Raw genomic sequence first — 12578 nt, forward strand, 5'->3', positions numbered from 1 at the left:
GAACACAGATAAATGCTTGGGCTAAAAGAAATATCAGTAGTATGTATAGACTTGTTGACATGCAATCTTATGAGGTAGTTCCAGAAATCTCAGAAATGTAGAGCTGTTTGGTTTTTGTTTTGTTTTGTTTTGCTTCGCTTTCACTTTGTAGGTAGGTGAGAGTCATGGATTTTAAGCAGCTTTCCCAAAAGTCACACATCCAAGAAGAGACATCAAAGCCTCTTCTGCTACTAACTCATTTGCAGCTCCTTAAATAATGTGGCATACTTGGGGTGGAGCAGAAATAGCAAGCATTCCAGTGTCTGATGGACCAAGGTTTGAAATGTAGCTCAACTGCTCATTAAATATAAATCCTGAATTTCTAATGTCTGTCCCCTAATATTTTCTTTAGACCACAATGGTATTTTCCACACTTCAAGTAAGTCCTATATTTTATTTACTTTCCCATAAGTGCAGTTTTGTTTTATTTTTTTTCACACAGTGTAATTACTCAGCTGTACATATTCTCTAACTGAGGTCATATATGGTTAGGTTGTATTCATGCTGCCTCAGTGACCCAGCTTTTCTCAAACAATTTCTTAAGGTTTCCCAACTGGAATTTACAGAGACTTATGTTTCCTCTTTGAAAGAAGCTACTTCAATATCCCAATTTCATCTTGAAGTTCTAATTTAATAATTATATTCTATAGTATTTGTGTTCAAAATCTAAACAGTTGTTCATTAAGAGTTTCAAGAATAAATTTGGAAGCCAGCTTAAGACATTTAAAGCTTTACCCTCCTCTGGGAAAAAGGCATTCTTTGTCTTGTAACAACATGTTAATAAATTCTAAAGTTCCTGCATAAACAGAACTTGCTTCAGCGAGAATTACGAGGACATAAAGACGGCAGGATCATACATAGACTATATTAATGAAAGCAATTTACCTGGCATGGCCCCAAATTTTAAATATTAGTGAAAACCAAATAAAGAGGACACACTAATATGCCTTCCAATGGAGGAATCAAGATGGGTCTTAACTTGATATAACGAGGTTATATATCCTGTAAACAGGAAAAAAGTGCAATACTTTGAAAGTCATATATTTATAGTATTTTACATTTGATAAAAGTGCACTTCTGTTCTTGTTTTATGCTCTGTTTTGACATATTCAAATGCAGTCATCTTATCAATAAATTATGACTACAGAATTTTTTATGTTAATCAGTTTGCATATTATATTAAAACTTTCTGAACATATTACTATTTAAAATAAATTTGTGTATGGGAAAGTATCATTTTAATGTTCTTCTGTCTCTTAAAATTGATTTTAATTTTAGAAATGTTATTGGAGTTAATTCTAGAAGATCTGTGGCAGGGGATTTACCACAAACTGATCCTGAGATTTTGGAGGGCTAATCACTATATCTTTCTGAGCACATTTTATTGTTGTGCAAAGGAAATAACACACGCTTTATAGCATTCCTATTGAGATAAGAAGAGTGATTGGTTTTGCCCAAAATGAAATGCTGTTCAAAGTTTAGTTATTCTTCTTGACTGTGCAATTAGGGAAATTCTTTGTGATCAGTTTGCATTGATGCTGGCTTCAGTGGCATGTCAACATCCATTCTCTCTCCTTTCTGAAGCAGGGAACCAAAACATCACTAAGGTATTTTTAATAAGGTTGTCACTATTCAAGGAGCAGTCAGCTGGCAGACACAATAAAAGCAAGTGGTTTTTTTTTAAAGGATCACTTATACCTATTAGACAGTCTTTATCTACATTAAAAGCATAGGAAAATCTTACATCTTTGTTTCTTATTACGTCTTTAGTGGAATAGAATAAAATAAAAAAAGAATTACTACTTTACTAGGAGACAGAAGTACAGAGAAAGAGTCAAGTATCAGAAAATCTACATGTATCATATTTTAAACTATATTCAAACTAGAGTTAGGCCTTCTTCTATCTATATATTTCACCCAAGGATGCATTTCTCATCTTCTTAAGTCTGTAAAATTGCTTAGGACGTTTTAGATACAATCATGCAAATTCACAAATCTTACATTTGGTCTTTGAATCTAATCAAATAATGTGCTAATATGTGGGTTAGGGAGGATTATTACTGCCAAGATATCATTATCTGATATTTCATCCACCTGAAATATAGTAGTAATCACTGCATCACAAAAACAAATAAACATCAAATGTTTACATTGTTTTATCTACTAAAGACCTCGGAAAGTTAAAAACGCTTAGTTGCTAGGCTCAAATAAGGCTGTTGTACCTTGTTTTGTGGAAGTTTATTCTCTTCTCGTTTCCTTTATGTCCCATGTTTACTTACTGAAAAATAATCTCAAAATTAATTGCCCTATTTTTAAAACCATGAAAAACAAATCATGGTATCTATCCTATGCTTTGATTTTTCTCCCTACAATGCCTTCGGTCACGGTGCATGATATAAAATACTAGCTGCTAACTCTCAGTTACACTAAAGGGGCCAATTTTTTCACACTGCCAGGATAAAGATGATTTTAATTAAATCCCACAAATCCCTTTGTACTGCAACCAAACCTTCTGCAGCCCAACTGAGCTCCTCTGGCACATATAGAGTTAACTAGGTTACAGGGGTTCCTAGTTAACTTCTTTCACCAGGAATGCAATTCATGTTTACCTATATAAGGAAACCTGTTAGGCTGACCTGAGTTTGGCATATTTTTTTGCTCTAACTGAGAGGCATGTAAGCACACACCCTGGAGAGGGGGAGCGATTCCCAGCTGGACAGAGCAAGCTTCCTGAACGCCCCAGCCATTCAGCTGATCGGAGGCGAGGAGCAGAGCTCGTACTTGCCCCCGAGCAGCCTGCTTGGAGGACCCACAGGTTTGCTTCTTCCAGCTCCCAACTGAAGAACAAACATCCGATCCTGGGAAAAATGGGGAAGCCGGTGAGTTTTAATGCTCCCTCTCTCTGCTTGGTTCTGCTAAGGGGCACGCCTCAGTGCTCTCACCCAGGAAGCACAGGGAGAGGCATTGCTCAGCCTCTAACCCCAACAGCTCCTTCCTGAACAAACACAATGCTTAGCCCAGTACCTCCAGCCAACTTTCTCTCTGGGCTTTGCACACCAAAAATCTACCGAGGCAATAATTCTAGCACCTTACTCCTTTCTGAAAGGGTTTTTTTTTTTTCCACGCAAGAGTTTCCAGACCATCGCGAAGAGCAAACTTTCTCATCTTTCTTGCGCTCTGAAACAGTGCAGATGAGTTTGGGGGTGTTTTGAAAGGAACTCTGCCGAGTCCCAGAGGAAGTAAGAGTAAATCTAAGAGGGATTCTTAAATCCACAGGCAGGGTGATAGTCTGCAGAAACAGAATTTGTCATTTTAAAAAAGGCAGTCTGAAGGTATCATTTTTCATTCACGGGGAACAAAATACTTGTATCCTGTACATGTAATAAAGGACACCTTCTGAGACACAGAGGAGAGAAAGAAGCAGAGCTGGCTCCTTTGTTCTAGACAACATATAGAAATTCACTTTTGCATTTTGACAACTAGCATGTGCCTGTTTCTATATAAGGTGCAAGTGATGAATAATGCGTATGTCAAGGGCACTGTGGTCAATTGAGTTAAAATTTGGCTGTGCTCTATACATATATAAAACTCTGAGTCTGAATGTAATTAAATATGGGAATGTGAAAGTGCTTAGCAAACTTACAGGGACATTTTAGTTATACTTGGAAATCGTCAATTATAAAAGGCAACTGGGAAAGGAATTGTGAATAACCTGTTTCCACCAGTTCTGATGCATCGGTAAAAATTTTAAAATGAAAGTTACCCTTTTATACTTGTCAAAATTGATTTGAAAGTACAAAATTGTAAATTTGTAAATTGTAACATTTATTTTTGTAAGGCAAAGTGATTTACTGAATTGATAGTTTTGTTAAGCGACGTGACTGCTCATCTTTCAGAGGAATATTGTCCATTTCTGTTATGCATAATATTTAATCCTAAAAATTTGTGTAGGAGGATTGTGCTACTGATGGCAACAGGTGGCAATGAGGACCTGTTGGCAGATTTGAGATAATAAGAAGTTAATTTCCTAAATTAACATAAATAATAAATAACCAGTTCCAACAGATTCGAAAGAATCAGCACTTTTTGTTGTTAATTGAAAATCATATTCTACTTTTCTGATAGTAGTGAGGCTATTGTCTTAATACAGATTGCATCTGACTATTCATAAGGGCAAAAGCTCTGGACCATTTTACTTGGGGTCCTGACTCTAAGCAGAACAACGATGCTTCACAACACAATTTAAATGCTTTCTCACTGACATGAGAAAGAAGTAGGGAAAAAAGAGTGTATCATATGGGAGACATTTTATTGAATAACATTCTAAATAGCATGAGCAGCGAGGGAACAATACAAATGTTTAAAGTTTGTTATCTGCAGAGTGCTGCTAGAGAAAAAAGGGGGAGAGTCCTAATATTGTGCTGCTATCAGGGGGCGTGAGTCACCCAGGATACACAGAACACTATTTTAAAATGTATACTTAATAACAGATGGTTTAATACCAGGTTGTCTCACCATGCTGCCAATGAGATGGCCCCAAGCCAAATCAACTGGCATGCCTACCCCTTTTCCTGTGAGTTGATGTGTACATTGTTATTACATACTGATTACATTAACAGCCAAGAAATATATAACCAGGAAGATATAAAAGTCTCCTGGGCCACAGAGGATGAGGGTCCCTTCATAAGGATTCCGGATTTCACACTTAGAAACCTCCCTGCCAGTGATATCTGAGTTGCTGCAGGTGATTGGCAGTACTAGCTGTAGAATATACGCATCCCAGGTTCCTCCCAAGCTCACTTAGGGGTAACAATACTGATTATGGAACAGGACACTTTGGCATTATCAGAGCTACATGTGGATTTCTTCTTGAAGATTAAATTCATTTAGTGTCCAAATAATCTTTAAATATAAGGCAGTTAGATGCTATATTTTTACATTAACCCCTCTAAATGACTGGTGCTATGTTCTGGTGTGAAGGATGCAACTGTTTAGCAGGATCTTTAGAACTATGAGATGGTAGTAGCTTTCCTAGATTGTGACCCCCGCTCCCCCCCCCCAAAGTTCCCAGTCTGGCAGGCACAACCATTTCTTCTGAGATCTTTGATATGTTCATGAGTTGTGACTTCCTGAAAGAAGTGTGATATGCATCCTATAATGTATACCTAGCTACAAGCTTACTACTGGCTGATGGATTGGGAGTCTTTTTGTATGGTATCTGGTTATCTAAAGGCACATTCTTTAAATAAAAGCTGGCCAGTAGATGGGCTTCCTACCACTGCTTATCAGTGTGCTGCAGACATGCCTATTTGTTTATGTTTCTTGGCATCTTGGGCAGTAATCTGGATTTGGATGCATCATGCCTTAAAGATGATTTCTAGACCTCTGTTTTCCCAATATACTGCACAAATTTGATCATTTTGTACCGTTGATGTAATGTGTAAAGGAAAGGAAACTGCCAGAGACAATTCAAGCCCATGATACTGATGAATCAAATCAAAATGCTATAAATTTGTTAGCTTTAGGAGTCAAGAAAAAGTATCCCAGTTTTTATTATCTTCCCTGAGATCACTGGACTTTTCAAATCCTGTCTATTCTATTTACTTTCAGATGGATGTTGTATATATCCTCCTTCTCTGTATGTGTGTATTATTCCAGGCTTAATGTTTTTTCAAAAGGTAATGACAGTTTTAGTATATATATTATACATATTATATTATGTATAATATATGTAGTATACATATTATATATCTGTATATATAATTCAATTATTGCTTCTCTTATCATTTTTCAAGTTGGTGTTTGGTTAGGATTCTCCTAACATCAGTGTAGCTTAGTCAAAGAGCAATGAACATAAATAAAGCACAGACTTTAAAAGGCGGTGCACGCCTGTAATCCTAGCACTCGGGAAGCAGAAGCAGGTGGATCTCTGGGAGTTAGAGGCCAGCCTGGTCTACAAAGTGACTCCAGGACAGCCAATGTCTCAAAAAGAAGCAAAAAAATTTAGTTATTTATTAAATTAAATTTCCTTACTTGGACAGAGCACCAAACTTGATACTAAGCTCTGCTAGCCTTGTGATCTTTGGTGAGTTTTTTTGTACCTTCTTCTGCCTAACATTTGATATCAATTACCTTTTAAAATATTTTGTATTATTAATTCCCATTCGCATAGCATTCATTCAGCAAATATTTATCAAGTGTTTTCTGAAGTCCTGTGTTATGCACTCTGAAGGAAAGGCATGTTATAGAGAGATATGAACTTTTACTGTGTCCTTTGCAACAGATAACAAGAACCATGTAAAGACACTCTCATAATGTGAATTGTATACAGCATGTGAGACGTTGTTCATTATTGAGTCATTTATTTACTAAACTATTTTTTGCTGATCAGTCTTTAAATCAGAAATTTTATCTAAAGGATATAGCACACTGTGAGGCACTGGACAGTTAACTGGCATGGTAAGATTATTTGAATAACCAAATAAGGTCCATGTAAGAGAATACGAAGGAGCTTCGTATGCTGACAGAAGAAAGAAAGCACTAGAATCTCCCTGCAAGGCACCTCTAAATGACAGAGTACTTGGTGGTAGCACTTTTGCTAATATATTTACAATATCACTATGTCATTGGGGTTGGGTTCTTTGGTCGAGTGTTTGATTAGCATGCATACTACCTTGGATTCCATTCCCAGCATAGCAAATCAAAAATGACTGTTCTCTCTTGAGTTGTCAGGAATTCTTAGGGAACCACACAGACAAGAGACATTTCTAGAACACTAGGTAGTTCAAGAACTTTGTGTAGTGGCTCAGCTCTGCTGGGAGTCATTAAGGTAGGAGTTTTAGTAACAGTTCTTGTGAATTAGACAAGAGCAGCTGTTGTGACTTTTAACACAATGGAACTCATACTATTGTGACTTTTAACCCAACAGAGCTCATATGTTAATTTTAATTTTTAAAGAAAAACAAAAGTAGACTACAGAGCTCTGGGGAATACTGCATTCTCTGCTATGCCTGGTACTTAATAACCTCCTCTCCATTGAGGATGCCTTGACTTGTGTGTGAAGGAGTACGCTCACAATCTCTTGTGAGTTGCTCTTCACTTGGTTCAATTTGAGACAGAAATGAAATTAAGCAGAACCTTCTCATTTTGACAGTTTGAGTTTTAACACGTGACAAAATTGGGATTTTTGTCAAAGAGCTTGAGCCAGGAAATGTTGTATTATTTATGGGTATTGTTCTGCAACAGAGGCCTTGGATATTTAAACCAAAATTATCCTCCCCTGAGTATCTAATTATACATTTATTTATATCCACACTGACGTCCTCATCATGTCTTGCCTTAGGGAACAAAGCAGTATATAAAGTACAGGAGAACAGATAACACATTTATTCCAACTGATAGCCTTGGCTTAAAGTTATGAAACAAAACAATGGTAGTGTTTCCCACACTTCTTCTGAAGCTGCGAGTGATGGGTTGAGCCATGTGATTTGATTACTTCAGCTATTGACAGGTATATAGATAGGCACTTTATTAAAGATTTTATATATATATCAAAATGGTCATGTCTGTGAACACATGTGATATGATGCTGGGCATGAAGTCAGTCAATACATATTTGTTGGTTCTGAAATGAATGTGGTGGATTAGGCATCTTCCATTAAATAATCGTAGGACTGAAAAAGTGGAAGTAGACACACATTGATGACCCACTTAACCTATTTAAAATCGTGGTTCAGTGACACATGAGGACGCCAAGTTATTTTGCCTTTTGTATTACCTGTGTATTATCAGTGTTCTCTAGAGGAACAAAATTGATAGAATGATTCTATTTATATGATTATGTATGATTAATACACTTATTATGTATTATATTTATTATATGTATTTATTTATTAAATAAATAGATATGATTTATTAGAGTGGCTTATAGGCTGTGATCCAGCTAGTCCAAAAATGTCTGTCTACCAATGGAAAGTCAAGAGTCCAATAGTTGTTCAGTCCAAAAGGCTGGATATTCCAACTGGTCTTTTGTATATGCCAGAAACCTGAAGAAGTAGGCTCTAATGCCAGTGAAGTAATAGATTTGTTAGTGAGAGCTAGAGAAAGCAGACAAAGAGAAAGCAAGCTTCTTTTTTCTATGTCCTTTATATAGGTTGCTAGCAGAAGGTGTGGACCACATTAAAGGTATATCCTCCCATCTCAAAAGATCTATGTTAGAGGGTGTATCTTTCCATCTCAAAGATCCAGATTAGAAGTGGGTCTTCCAACTTCGAATAGTTTAACTAGGAATAAATCCCTCACAGGTATCCACAAGTCTTGGGGTTTAGCTAATTCCAGGTGTAGTCAAGTTGACAACCATGAACAGCCATCACACCCTGCAAGGTTTACTGTTTAAGACTCTTTATCTAAAGACTTCTATAATATCAATGTTATTTGCTTATAGATTGCTACCTGTGAAGGCTTTCCCCATAAATCACATATTTTATAACGAAGAAAAATGTTTACTTTGTGTTTATCAGTTTAATAGCTTGAAAGTTTTCCATAAGCAGTAACAGGAACTACTGGGTTAGAAAATTCATGGGGAAAAAATAACATTTTTTTCTTTAAAAAAAAATAGAATGTCTTCTTGGCTTCAGTAATGATTTTTCAGTTGTTTCTAGGGTTGTCTTTTCTCATGGTATGATACCTCCAAAGTCATCCTTAGTCCTCATGTACCACATCTCATCCTAGCAGAAGGAAACATTTAATTTGACATGTTTCCCAAGACAGGAGTTTGTCCCATGATCTGACATGTTCTAGCAAGACTTCTCTCCTTATTAAGGCAAGTAGGATCCATATGGTGGATGAAGAAGTGACAGAGCTTCACCAGATGTGGATCAAGTGCTCCTATATTAGAAATATTTTCACTGAATTTCTGACACCATCTCTTGTAATTATATATCCTTAAGAATAATCTAATTTGTAATAGAACTACTTTATGCTACAGTTATTAATGTACTCTTTAGATATATTTGGACTGAATATTTAAAATTGTATTTGCCTCATCTGCATAGATAAAATAAAAACTACAGATGAGATAAACCTATGTAGTTTCAGATTCCAAGTGCAAAGAGAATACTCATTGTTCATTTAACAATATTTATGATGTTACAGACTTAAGAGGAGCCTGGATTTATGTAGATACTATTCCATCACAAGAGACAAACATGGATAAAATATCACATAACCAATAGCAATGGTGTTATAAAAGAAGTAAAAGTTCTAATGTAGAGCCACGTGTGCCATAATATCACAGCAGGAAGGTTTAGCTAATCAACAGTGAAGTTAGGAACCTCATCCATTAGAAAGGGATGTAGATGTAGAGAATAAGAAGGAAAGAACAGGGTAATTATGTTTAGAGCAAAAGAAAATTATCAGATTCTACTAGAAAATTTTCAACAAAGGGTGAGATTTGTCTTTGGAAAAGTCCACATTGACAGCGACTTGGAAAATAGGTTAGATATAAGGAGTATCAGAGTGATTTGGCAGGGATCAAATTGGACCAAGGAAAGCTGCCTGGGAAAGAAGATATCTCCATACACTTGTGCCATGGTGATAGAGATGAAAAGAAATAGATAAATGTTAATGATATTTCAGGGTGAATAAAAAATGGAACAGGCAAGTGGTGACTAAGAAAACTTCTAGGACAAATTTAGTTCACATAACTATAGAAATAGTTGTAGAATTGTTGAAGTTAGGAGTAAGGCATGCTAACCTGGTCTTGGGAAGGAAGATGAATTATTTGTAGCTCAGTGTAGTAGAAAAGGTATATTTTGAGGCTAAATGGTATTATTCCATTCACTGGCTGTGTAATATCTCAGATGATATGTTAAAAATTATGCAAGAAACATTTGCATTAAGTGTTGCAGGTACAATACAAAGAGTTGTGCACACTTACACTTCTTTGTAAATCTTCTGCAGTAATAATCCCACAAGCTAACTACTGCTGCAAGTTAGAAGGAGATTAGTAACTTCCTGGGGGTAGAATATGGGTGGTGTGTTCTGCTGTGACGTGATGTGGTGTGGTGTGCCCGCAGAGAACTTACCATTGTAACTTTCCCTAAGTGAAGATTTCTCCTTGTTGATAATGCACAGGGAAGCTACTACCTTCAATTCCTTCATTTTCACTCCAGCTTCTCTTCATCTTGTGTAGGAACAAGCTAGACTTTTTCTGTTGAATTCCGTTATCACTTGTAAGAAGATTTAGGACGTGTAATCCAAGAGTTTACATTAGCCAATGGGCACATGGTTAACTTCATGCTCCCTGGAGGGAATTCTATCCTAGCATTCTTTTCTCAAAAGAATTTTATAATATGTGTGATTCCACTGTCTGACCTTAGAAAATGCATCTCTATGTTCTAAATATTCTCTTATTAAAGGGAGCCCTCAGGTAATGAAAGTCACAGCCTGGAAGGGGGTAGGGATAGGAAACCCAGAGTACGGTGGGGAGGAAAGGGTTAAGCTCTATAGATTCACTCTATCTCTGCAGGTGTTCTAGCATTGTTGGATACAAGTCACTACCAATATTCTCCCCTTGTTTATTTCCCTTTGTTCTTGGCACCATGTTATTTAAGTCTTTTGTGATGTTTTGTTAGATCTGAGTGAATGCTTACAATTTAAGGTACACTTACATATAAATGCAGATACAAGCCGTATTTATGAGTCACCAAATTACTTAAATGTCTGAATTTCTAATCAAGATCCTATTCAGTTATTTCTTTATATATGATGAATGCTTATTTTCATATAGAAGTAAGTGGTGCAAAGTGTAAGGTTTTCCATTCTGTCATTTTCTTTGTAAGATATTTATATGGAATATTGTGAGCTTTCTGTATGAACTCTCAGGTAACAGTATAGTGCTTGGTTCTCAATTCTGGTATTTGATATTTGATGGTGTACATTCTAGCTGAGATTTGGGTGAGAGGTGGGTTAGTAATTAAGTAGACTGGAATCTGGTTATTTAAAATAGAAATCTCAGGCATGTTTGGAAAGTTCCTCTTTCCCCTCCATTTCCTAGCCTTCAGTAAATTCTCCTCTATATGACCCATTTTAATGCAAATGCCTTTCAAGGTATAAGGATGTGGTAAAACATTCAGTTCAAATCTGAATTGTATCTCCCAGAAGGACTGCCATTTTCACATTTTAAAGACCCACTCAGCTTTGCCTTTGCTGACATTAAAGCAGAAATACTCAGTCCATAACAACAGCCAGTCAGCTTGGGCAATGGCAATTACTCCAAGCCTGGATGTTTTAGTTTAGGAATTAAAATGCAAAAACTAGAAAGCCAGAGCTCGACAGTGTCAAATCAGAGAATGAGTTCTCTTTGAGCAAGAATGCAGGTACCTGCCAATAAATCATTTGCTGGTAGACTGAAGATAATGAAGGGACCCTGTAAAATGATCTAGGGTGAAGGTCACGACATCAAACACTACAATCAATGAAAAATGGTGAGAACTTCTATTTCCAGACCCCAGTGTCAAGCTCTTGCAGAGATAAAGGTGTGAGCTTTGCATACCATCAAGCCTCTTCTTCTGTTTATTCCACCTTGAAAGAGTAGAGCAGGAAGGAAGAAGACCTCTGCCAACAGACTATAGGTCATAGATTAGCTAATAAAATATGTCCCAAGTTATCTCTTAAATAGCTTATTTTATATATATTGTTCATTTGATTTACTTTTTCTCTGCTCACTCAAGGTTGTATTTTTGTTGCCTAAGTCAATATATGAGTTTTAAATTATACAATCATAATGGCTTACATTCTTGTGAGGAAAATACTAGTATACATGCACTCGCGCGCGCGTGTGTGTGAGTGTGTGTGTGTGTGTGTGTGTGTGTGTGTGTGTGCCATGTGCAATTTGTTGCTGTTGATCAGAAATTTAAGTTAACTTCAGATTTCAATATATAATATTAGTGAGTTCAATGAAATATTCCTATTGTTATAAAACATTTTTAGTTTTATTAAAAATACATTTTAATAATGCCACAAGTTTTCTTCAGGACTTTTGTAGTTCTAATTTATTTATTGCCACTGACACTAGGATAGCCAATTTTTATTTTATCTACTAGAACCACAATCAATGCTCAGGCAACATTAAATGTATTTATGTACATTTCTTGGTACATTACACACACACATTTATATATGTGTGTATAATATATATATGTACATATATATATATGACATACACATTATATGCCCTTTTAAATTTTTCTTTGAGAGTAAATTTTCAGCCAGTATTTATTATTTTCAACATCAGATAAATGATGTAACAGCAAAAGAAAATGGCATGGTTTTATGACCATATATAATGACTTAGAGATAATTAGATGATCAAAGAGGCAAGGCGGTGGGGGCGGGGGAGGAAGTAAACAGGAAACACTGCAAGATGGGAGGTGCCAAAGCAACAAAATCTGCTCTCCCCTATCCACTTGTTCCCACACAAAAACAAAAGCCCACCAAACAACATGTACAGGATGAAAGGATCAAGAAAACTGGCAAGA

General features: G+C 36.2%; 1 protein-coding gene across 1 annotated transcript in view; it reads left to right on the plus strand.

Annotated features, from left to right (window-relative positions):
• Window positions 1-2742: 2742 nt before the first annotated feature.
• MID1 (midline 1) overlaps window positions 2743-12578 on the plus strand; it is a 345415-nt gene continuing 335579 nt past the window's right edge. The window contains exon 1 of the mRNA XM_084789911.1: window positions 2743-2918. The gene's annotated coding sequence lies outside the window, so the exon portion shown is untranslated. The remainder of the gene's footprint in view (window positions 2919-12578) is intronic.

Source organism: Acomys minous (assembly GCF_964271855.1).
Source record: "Acomys minous genome assembly, chromosome: 7".
NCBI lineage: Eukaryota > Metazoa > Chordata > Mammalia > Rodentia > Muridae > Acomys > Acomys minous.